A 10,977-nucleotide genomic window follows, 5' to 3' on the forward strand; every position below is an offset into this window, starting at 1 on the left:
AAGAGAGAGAGAAAGAAAGAAGGAAGGAAGGAAGAAGGAATAGGGAGACCTGTGTTACAGCTCTTTTAGAATTTGTCTTGCAGGTGTTCTGATTGCTACTGGAATGTAGGCCCCCCCACTCAAAAAAAATGGTGAGATTAAAATCCAACTTCAACTTTCTCTTCTTACATGACTCCCCCCAAAATGCCCATGTCCTTAGTATATCAAGAAAGGTTTGTAAAAATATAAGGACTATAAGGAGAGATCCAAGCCCCTTCTGTCTTTATCTCTCAAACTTTTTTCTAATTTTAAACGTGTGTGTGTGTGTGTGTGTGTGTGTGTGTGTGTGTGTGTGTTGTGTAAGTAGCTGCCAGGATTGAACCCCAGACACCCATGGGCGGCATGTCCTGTACCACTGAGTTCCATCCCAGTCCCCCTCAACTAGGATTAGCTCGTGATCTGGAAAAGTGTCATTGCTGTTAGAAATTGAAATTTTATAGTGACCCTATCATCTCAAAGTGACTGAAATGTCTGAAAGCATGACTTTTTCTTAGCCCATCTTGAGCCTCTTTGGTTGATTCTCCTTTCTTGAATCCATTCTCACTAGGCTGGAGAATCCACCAACATCACTAGGTGTCAAGACCTTTTAGTGCACAATCCCTAGTTCCAAAAAGGTGGCTTTCACTTTGGTGTCAGAGGGAGAAAGCCCCAAATACCAGACATACGAAATGCTGGACAGAGAATTGAAAGTCAATAGTGAAAAGTCACTACTCCCGGTAAAGAAAAATTCTTTGCAGTACTAGGCAGGCAGAATATCTTCAAAATATGCAAAATGTGTGTTTATCTCAGAGAATTCTACTGGGAGCCCATTTACAGCATTAGCAATTATGACTTAGCTCGGAAGTTCTTTCTCCACCCCATTATACTTATAAACACCAATGTAGTTTAGAGCTTTATGTTAAAACGTTTTTCTTCTATTTCTTTTAGAATTATTTGTTTAACATGCTTTTATTATCCTAGATGATGTGATTTGGGAAGAAAGCATTAATTCTCTTATCAGCTGTTTCCTTTCCAGTTCAGAGAATTGAGCGACACTAGTAGTTTATGAAGTAAGACTTAGGCATTAAGTAGAGAGCTCATCGCTGACTTATTGAGCTTCTTCCAAACTGGGGCTACCCAGGCAAAGGGGATTTGACAGCTTAGCCATTATAGAGCAAATATATTGGAATAACATGGTCTTCAGCAGAATCAGACACCTTCTTATGTAGCCACCACCCAGCAAGTGCCTTGGTATCATTTCTATGCCATCACTCTTTGTTCCCTGTTGCTTGTTGAGTTTGACTTTGGTGCATATTGTTCCTCAAATGATGGTTGTGAAAGGTTGCTGATGTTTGTTATAGGTATAGTTGATATATTCTATCATCATTCAACCACTCAAATATCTATTTATTCATTCATCAAATATGTACTGTCTATAAAGTGGCAGATCCTGGCAGATTTGGGCACCCTGTTCACTGAGTATATCTAACGAAACATATTGTCTGCATTGCTATGTTAGAATAATGTCAAACATAACGTCAAAACAACCTATTGGTGGTATCCTCGCCTTACATAGTTATTCTGTGATTATTTCCTAATGAGTTTGAGCATAAGTTGGGTACTTGGCAGCTCATGGAGGACCACTAGGTGAGGAAATGATTCTATTACATATGTTCACTGTCTCAATTCAGCAATTATCTACTGAATATGCCTTTGTATCATTGTGTGAGAAGCTAGATGTCTCTTTGCTTTAGTGGATGATCTAGTTTGTCTAAATATCATTGTCTGGAACTTGGATGGATTTTACCTAGACACTAATATTTTGTTTTTAATCACAACCTTCTCATCTTTTGCCTCGATTGCACTTTATATTCTCTATCCTGAAACCTTTTGAATCCCTACGCACATGAGCATGGCTGGTTTTCAAAACCAGAAGGGCATGATGCATTCTTTCACTGTCTCCATAGTTTTTGATTTATCCAGGAGATCATAAAGTTGAAATCATATAAGAGGAAGCTTATTAAAATTGTCTTCTTTCTTTCCATGATAGCATTTAAAGGGCTCTCATATACTTTTCATGACCTGATTGCTCATTGCTTTGTTGCGCTACAGAATGTTCTGTTCTCTAGATGTATCACAATTTTTCCATTCACCAATGAAAAGATTTAAAGTTTGCTGCTTTGAACAGTTATGAATAAAGCTGCTGTATATATTCCCCCCAAAATTTAACTGATGGGCCAGAGCAATAAGACTGCAGGTAGGGCATTTGCCTTGCACATGGATGGCCTGAGTTTGATCCCTGGCATCCCACATGGTCCCCTGAACCAGCCAGGAATAATTTCTGCACACAGAGCCAGGAGGAGCCCCTGAATGCCACTGGGTATGGCCACAAAACAAATAAAAAAGTTAACTGAGCTTTTCACATGGGTTCATCAGTTCCAATGCCTGTGGAATTAAGAGTCCTCTGGCAACACAGTGACCATTATCTTCTAGGGTGATCCCTGAGCACAGCAAAGTGAGGCCCCAAATCTAAATAGACAACCCAACACAGCGACCACTTTAAAAATTGCATACTACACTTGAGCCTCCTCTGTCTTCATTTGATCTTAACATTTGATTTAATTCCTCTCTTTATAAAGATAGCTGTCATGCAACATGTGGCTAAATTACACTTCTCTAAACTCAGAATTTGGGGCATATTTTTTCTCATTGATTATTTCCTTCATCTTCAAGAAGGTGATTCTTAGTCGTCTGCGTAGCCATCATATTTAAGGAAGCATGATAGATTACCCATACATACTTGGACCCCATCTCCTCCCATTGCTCAAGATCCATCAGTCACTTATTCAGCAAACTTCTGAGTGACTGTTAAAAACAACCTAGTATTTTTAAATTTTAGTAAAGGAGTGACAGGCTACTGTTGGCTAAGTTGGAGGTGCTTAGTCATTTTTGCATTGCTATGTCCCTGACCCTGCTACTCTGATGTTAACACTTGAGCTGGACTTCAAAACAGTCATGAGTATATTGATCAAAGAAGAGCAAAGTTTGTTGGGAAAATAGCAAGTAAACAGATGTAATGCGGGCCTGCATTACATCTAAGCAAAGAAAGTCTAAGTCTAAGCAAAGGAGTGAATTATTCCTGTCAGAACAGGAATATTCGAAGAAAGTTTTGGACCGAGGCAATGTGTTAATCAAATTAGTTTTGATTTGGAATGTCATTTAGGATAGCAATATAAGGTTCTTTCAGGATAACTAGAGAGAGGGGGACAAACTTGATGGGTACAAAAGACTTAAGGATTATCAGGTCTCTGTGATCATCAAGGACTTATTACTGATTAGGAAAAGTAGCATATCTAAGGAAAGAGTGACACATGTGTGATGTGTTGAATTTTTGAGGTTTGATGAACACTGGTTAGAAATTGCCATTAAAAAAATCTTGAGGGCTCCACCTAAAGAAATCACTGAATAAGTAGGAATGAAATATATGTAGGTGAAGGTGACAAGGGGAAGCATCAGTAACAACACCACTGAGTGAGTGTAGGAGATAGTAAGCTCTTTGAGAAATAAAAAGACTAAGAAGATGAAATGTTGGGCAGGTTTGCTGGTATGTTCCGGCACCTCCCATATCTTTAACCACTGGCTCTGCCATTGCCACATGCCTTTGGACATTGCAATTCTCACTGACATCAGAGTGTAGGAATTGCTGCCTTAAGCTTGGAGAACTGAGAATTCATGGGGCAGTGTTGCAAATAGGAGCACCCTTTCAACACACTTAAAACTGAACAGGAAAAGGATGGAGGTTGAACACTGGAAATGAAGAGTATGCTGGAAAAAACCTGAGGGCATGGGCTTCAGATGAAGCTACTAGTTGAACAAACTCTTATTCTTAGAAGGGAAGAGAGGTGCTGAAGGATGAAGATGTTTGATGTTGAGTGGGGGAATTCCCTTTTGCCTTCTCCATTATCTTATCATACTCAACCTTTCTAAACCACTTGAAACAACCAACCACCCTTTCTTACTTGAAACTCCCTTCTACTGTGATGTCAGTCTCTACCCCTACTGTACATCAGTGTAGTGGAAAGGACAATATGCAAGACTTGATGTTCAAACATCTGTCCACTAAAGAACTAAACAACTCAGTAAATGTCACCTTTCCTGTTTCATAAGTATAAGAAGTGACTGCGGTTTGTTCCAACGACCTTACCTCCCCCTCCCACCTTCACCCCCAGTCTTTCTCACTCCCTTTGAACCTTTACCCCTGTTCTAGTGACTCCTCACTAACTCTAGCTTTCTCTTTTGCTTCTCATATGAGAACAACCTCTTCTTCCTTGTCTGTTCTCACAAAAACATCAATATTTTCCCATCAATTGAACTGGAAACCCAGGACAGTTAATTGATGTCATCCCAATTCTAATGATCAGACAGATTTTAGGATATTGGCTTTAGCTATACAAGATCTCATTCTTTGATTGAATTCTGACATTAAGTAATTTAGCAAAAATGTCTGCTGCCCAAAGTTGTGATCCTGGGCTTACAGTTCAGCATCCAGAAAATTAGTGACACTAGATACAGTGATATGATTGCTTTGCAAAACTTTAATGTAAAACTTGATGAGACCAAATGGGTAAATGCTTAATCTAAACTCATATGATAAGGGTGGTGGGCATGGGGATGGTCTGTAAAAGTTTTTTAGCTTATGTGAGTCTTTTTTGTCTTGTTTTACTTTGTTTGGAGGTACACCTGGTGGTGCTCAGGGGCTATTTCTGCATTCTGGAATGATCTGCATTCAGGAATTACTCCTGGAAAATTCAGAGGACCATATGGGATACAAGGCAATCGCCCTATGTGCTGTACTATATCTCCAACCCCAAACTGAATCTTTTGGTATGGGGGAAGAAGGGGTCACTCAGGGCTTACTCTTGGTTCGACATTCTGGGATCACTTCTGGTGGTCCTCAGGGAACATATGGAGTGTCCAGGATCAAACATGATTCGTTTCAATCTGTGCAAGTCCAAGACTCTGCTATACTATATCTCCTGCCTCAACTTGATCTGAATCATGAGATTTAGTAGGAATTTGGTCCATCAGGAGACTCGCTGTGAATTTTAAAATACTACTAATTAAAGGACTCCAGGTTTAAAGTCTCATATTCCCCACAAAGATCATAATTTTACATGCATGTATTTAATGTAAAAATTATAGACATGTTTTACATAATATTCTTTCATATTGTGTGAAAAATTCATCTCAATTTAAAAGTTTTCTAACTGAACTGTGTCAGTTTTTAATTTTAAATGTAAATGAATTTGACAAAACATGACATATATATATATATATATATATATATATTAGTTCACTTTTTCAGACTCACTCAACAGTTTAATATTAAGTACTTTCTATACATTGATAGTTGGATACAACATGGGGCTGTAGAGAGAACTCATTGGAATGAAGTGATTATTTGCATACTTAATCTCCAGCACTGCATTCTAGCCCTCCCTCCAACCCCACACTACCTGGAACATTGCCCAAGCACAAAGCCTCTGACACCCAGATGTGGCATAAACATGCACACGCGCGCGCGCACACACACACACACACACACACACACACACACACGCACACACACACACACACACACACACACACATCAATAAGAAGGTAAAGAAGTTTGATGACCAGGCTAGCAGGTGGCTTCTCACTTTACATTTGGAGTTGTAAAGTGACAGAGGTCTACCTTGAGGCCAGGGGTCTGGAGGAGCAGCAATGATTTAATAATCAGGGGTCTCAAACTCTCGGCCTCCAGGCCGCAAACGGCCCTCCCTACAACATTTTGTGGCCCTGCCCTAGAGGAATCTTTTTTTGTTTTGTTTTGTTTTAGTTGTTTGGGTCACACCCCCCAATGTTCAAGGCTTACTACTGACTTTGCACTCAAGGATCACCCCGATTTTGCCTCCTGCAGTCCGCAGGTAAATTGAGCTTGAGACCCCTGAATAGGCATTCAAGTGGAAGAGAATTAGCATAGAGGAAAGAGAACAGAGACTATCAGAATTCCTGATTTGGTTTGTGCCATCTTCACTGAAAACCCTGACTGGAATTGGAGCTGGCTTGTGGTTGGATTGAAGGAAGAAATAGATTACTTCTGTTTCAGGCAAAATTAAAGTTCATTATGGAGGTCAGTATATGTCCAAAGGGTTATAGGAATAAAGGTCAGCTACTTTGGAGGCAAACATAATTCCAAAATTATATGTAGAATATTGCCTATAGAAATATTCAGGTATGAGAGGAAGCCATGATAAGTATAAACTCTTCAAGGGTAGTGTTTTAGACCTGTGTTTCTCAACCTTTCTCTTATAATTTCTCCAAAATTGTTTCCTTCCTGTGCTACCCACTCCGCCAACCAACTCACTATGTTGGTTGATCCTCCAGTCTTATGCTATGGCCTCCTCATTTATGTGAGGAGGTGTGGCTCACTTAATATAATCTATTATGATATCCTGGGTGTCTACAATGGGCCAGGAGTCCATATAGCTGTGCTCAATGGTGACACTTGGCAGTACCCAGGAGACTCTATGTGGTGCCAGAAATAATCTTAGTTTTTTTTTTCTTTTTCTTTTTTCTCCTGTGTGTGTGTGTGTGTGTGTGTGTGTGTGTGTGTGTGTGTGTGTGTGTGTGTGTGTGTGTGTGTTTTGCTTTGGGGCCACAGCTGCACTAAGGAGTTACTTTTGACTCTGTGCTCAGAAATTATTCCTAGCTAGGGAGAAAGGGTATCTCTTTCACTACTGGTGAAAATGTAGACTGGCCAGTCTTTTTGGAAAACAATATGAATATTCATCAAAAAACTAGAAAGAGTTTGAACTTCCATTTGATCCAGCAATACCACTCCCAGGGATATACCCTAGGAATCCCAAAACACCATGCAGAAAAGCCCTCTGCATTCCTATGTTCAATGGAGCACTATTTACAATAGCCAGCATCTGGAAACAACCCAAATGCCCCAGAGCAGATAAGTGGATAAAGAAAATCTGATAGATCTACACAATGGAATACTATGCAGCAAATAGAAAAAATGAAGTCATGAAATTTACTTATACATAAATGGATATGAAAATAATTATGCTGAGTGAAAAGAGTCAGAGGGATAGACATAGAATAATTTCACTCACTTGTGGTATATAAGAAAATAAAAGGTAGTATGGAAATAATACTCAGAGACAACAGAGATGATGATCAGGAACACCAGTCCATGGTAGGAAGCTTGCTAGAAGAGTGGTGAATATAGTTAGGGTAGTAACAACGATAGTGACAATGGTAGTTGGAAACTAATCACGCTAGACAAGAACTGGGTGCTGAAAGAGGATAAATTATATGCATGGTACCCATTCATTAGCAATAGTGCAAAAAAGAAAAGGGTTGTGTGTGTGTGTGTGTTAATCATGGTGCTCGAATAAAGTAATTATATAAAAAAGGAAATTACTCCTGGCATGCTCAGGGGACCATATGGGATCCTGGGAATCGAACCTGAATCAGCCGCATACAAGGCAAATGCCCCCTACCCACTGTGCTATTTTTCTAGCCCCAAAATCTAGTTTCATAAATTGTGGGCCACACCCTTTTTGGGATTGAATAACTGAATGTATGTTCTAAAAAAATAAAAATCTCAAATAGTGGAAGGTTTATGACTAGGCAACAACAAAATTAACTCACAACAAATGAATCTTCTTATTTCTGATAGTGTTCCCTCATGATGCGTTTCTTGGGTGAAAAAGGGTCAAAAGTGAAAAAAGTTCGAGCAGTGATTCTTCGACTGCCTGTCTGTGGATAGAGAGTTTTCCACTGGTGTCTGGGTAGTCACTTCCTAAACATGATTCTTAACTGCTGGTCCCCAGGTGAAAAAAACCCCACTGCATGCTAGGTAGTATGCTGTGGCTACCTGTAGGCCAAATCCAGCTGTCTCTTGTTTTGAAAATAGAGTTTTATTGGCACTCAGCCACACCCACTTGTTTTTTTTCCACACCCTCTTGTTTATGTGTTGTTATTGGCTGCATTCCTGCCAGCATGAAGCTTAGCCCTCCAACTAGTTAAGACAGAGACCAGGTGGCCTACGAAAGCAAAAAATACTTTCTATCTGATCCTTTACAGAAAAAAAATTTCTTGACCCTTGCATTAATGTTTGGGAGCAATAAGGATTGCGCTCAAAGCAAGATAAAACATTTGAGAAGCAGCAGCAGAAGAGAAGCTCATTAAAAAGAAGGAACCACTTGATCTGTAGGTTGAGGATCATGAAGACGCAGTAAAACCTGGAGGCAGAAAGATGGGCTTCTTTTTTTTTTTTTTCATTCCATAGAGAGATAATATGAATGACAATGTCATGTGTTGCAAGAGGTCAAGTAAGGTAAAGCTAAAAAAAAAATGTCAATTGGATTTAGCAATTCCAAGTCATTAGCAATTATGGCAGGAATATTTTCAGCAGAGAGGTGGAGCAGAAGTCAGTGGGCTGAAGAACTTGTGGGAGGGAGGAAGTAGAGACAATGAAGTCTAGTTCTTTGAATCAACTGGCAGTGAAAGGAGGGTGAGATCTGGAGGGAGCCAAGACAGATACTTAAGGTTGGGGAAATTATTTTAAGATTGGCATACATACCTGATAGAGGGAGGAGAGGGAAGAGTAGAAGGAGATATTGATGAAGCAGGTGTTCAAGAAGCAGGGCTTTGAGAGAAGTCCAGCCCTCTTTTCATTTTTAACACCTGTATGTTGAGGACTAAAGCTTCCTAATTTCTCCCCAGTCTCCTTCCTTTAGCCCAGGCTGAGAAGTTTTAGCAGTCCTCTGTTCTTAAAAAGATCTGCTTCTCCCAGCCCTTCTCTACTTTCAGATCAATGAAGGCACCCACTCAGTGTTTACATTCAAACTTTATCACTTCCATTCCGGGCACTTATTTGTTTCTTTTAATGTTTAAATTGAGGGTGGATTGGTCTGTACTCAGCTGTGGTCAGGGGCTGTCTTTGATGATAGTCAGGAACCATATATGGTGCCAGGGACTATACCAGAATCAATCACATGCAAGATAGATAGGCATCTCTTCCCTAGCTGCTTGCATGAATATGTTAATATGTTAGTTACCTCAACCCATCTCAGCCATCTTCATAGGAAATCTCTTGGAAAATAAGACTCAGTTCAAAAGACAGGGTTTCACCTAAGGTTTATCTGGCTAGACTTATAATAAGTGGTCAGTTCAGTAGTACTTTTGAAGTAGAGATGGCATGTAAAAATACTGTCTTTTTTCTCGGGCTTAAATCCAGAGGCTTGGGCTTGTGGTCTACAGCTGAGCTACATCCCTGACCCCAGTCATTAAAATCTTAAGACACATTATAAATTTGTTAACAGGAAAAAAATATGACCCTCATTGCTTTGATGCCATAATAAAAAGCAGTCCAAATTCTAAGCCATTCTCGAGCATGAAACTGTTGATACTACTTTTTGTTGTTAGGGTCACTCTGTTTATGGGGCGTTCAGCAGCATCCCTGACCTCTCAGTTGCATATCTCTTCAAACTTGTAACAACCAAAACTGCCTTCAGAAAGTACAGATGTGGGCCCGGAGAGGTAGCACAGCGGTGTTTGCCTTGCAAGCAGTCGATCCAGAACCTAAGGTGGTTGGTTCGAATCCCGATGTCCCATATGGTCCCCCATGCCTGCCAGGAGCTATTTCTGAGCAGACAGCCAGGAGTAACCCCTGAGCACCTCCGGGTGTGACCCAAAAACAAAAAAAAAAAAAAAAAAAAGAAAGAAAGTACAGATGTCCTCTGGGTAGGTAGTAGGTGATAACAAATCTTTTCTTTACAGCCCATTGGGGGGCAGGAGGGGGGCGGAATCACTGCTTTGGTACCTGAAGAGATACTACATTGGGGAAAGCACTTGCCTTGCACAATGTTGACTCCATTTCAATCCCTAGCACCATATATAGTCCCCAGGACTACCAAGAATGACCCTGAGCACAAAGCCAGGAGTAAGCCCTGAACACTGCTGGATATATTCTCTGCCTCACCGCACCCCCCCTCCCCACACACACACAAAAGGAAAGGACAGGAAATGAAATGAAGGAATTAAAAGAAAAATGAAAGGAAATCATTGCTTTAGGAGGATACTGGTAGGTAGATTAATTTCCTGGTGCTTTCTGTTATTTTAGATATACTCTTTTCTCTCTTACTTTACTTTTTTTTTTTTTTTTTTTTTTTTTTTTTTTTTTGGTTTTTGGGTCACACCCAGCAGCGCTCAGGGGTTACTTCTGGCTCTATGCTCAGAAATCGTTCCTGGCAGGTTCAGGGGACCATATGGGATGCCAGGATTAGAACCACTGTCCTGCATGCAAGGCAAGCATGCAAGGTCCTACCTCCATGCTATCTCTCCGGCCTTTTTGCATTCATAATAATTGGATGTGGTGGAGACATAGCCATAGCAAAGGTAAGGCTTTTGCCTTGCATACAGCTGATCCAGGATGGATCTGGGTTTGATCCCTGGCATCCCATATGGTTCTTCAAGCCAGGAGCAATTTCTGAGCACATGACCAGGTAACCCCTGAAAGTCATGGGTGTGGCCCAAAAACAAACAAACAAACAAATAATTGGATAGGGGTTTATAGGGCACTTACCTTGCACATAGCCAACCTAGGTTCAGTCCCTGGTACCCTCATAGTCCCCATAACCTGCCAGGAGTAAGTCTTGAGGGCAGAGCCAGGAGTAAGACCTGAGCACCACCATGTGGCCCACCAAAGAGAAAAACAAAACAAAAAATAGTTGTATGGAAGGTAAATCCCCCCAAAGAAATGTATTCTGACCAATAATAAGTAGAAACACATTCTTTGACTGCTAGTGGCACTGTCCTAATCCATCAATTTATAAAATCTAAATTGATGCGTGAGTGTGATGATGGAATCTCTCCATTGCTAGTGGGAAACAGACTGAT

At 40.4% G+C, this 10,977-nt stretch overlaps 1 pseudogene; it reads left to right on the forward strand.

Moving 5' to 3' along the window:
- Positions 1–49: 49 nt before the first annotated feature.
- On the forward strand, positions 50–115 carry LOC126014594 (uncharacterized; annotated as a pseudogene).
- The last annotated feature ends 10,862 nt before the right edge of the window (positions 116–10,977 follow it).

The sequence above is a fragment of the Suncus etruscus genome, chromosome 7, assembly GCF_024139225.1.
Source record: "Suncus etruscus isolate mSunEtr1 chromosome 7, mSunEtr1.pri.cur, whole genome shotgun sequence".
NCBI lineage: Eukaryota > Metazoa > Chordata > Mammalia > Eulipotyphla > Soricidae > Suncus > Suncus etruscus.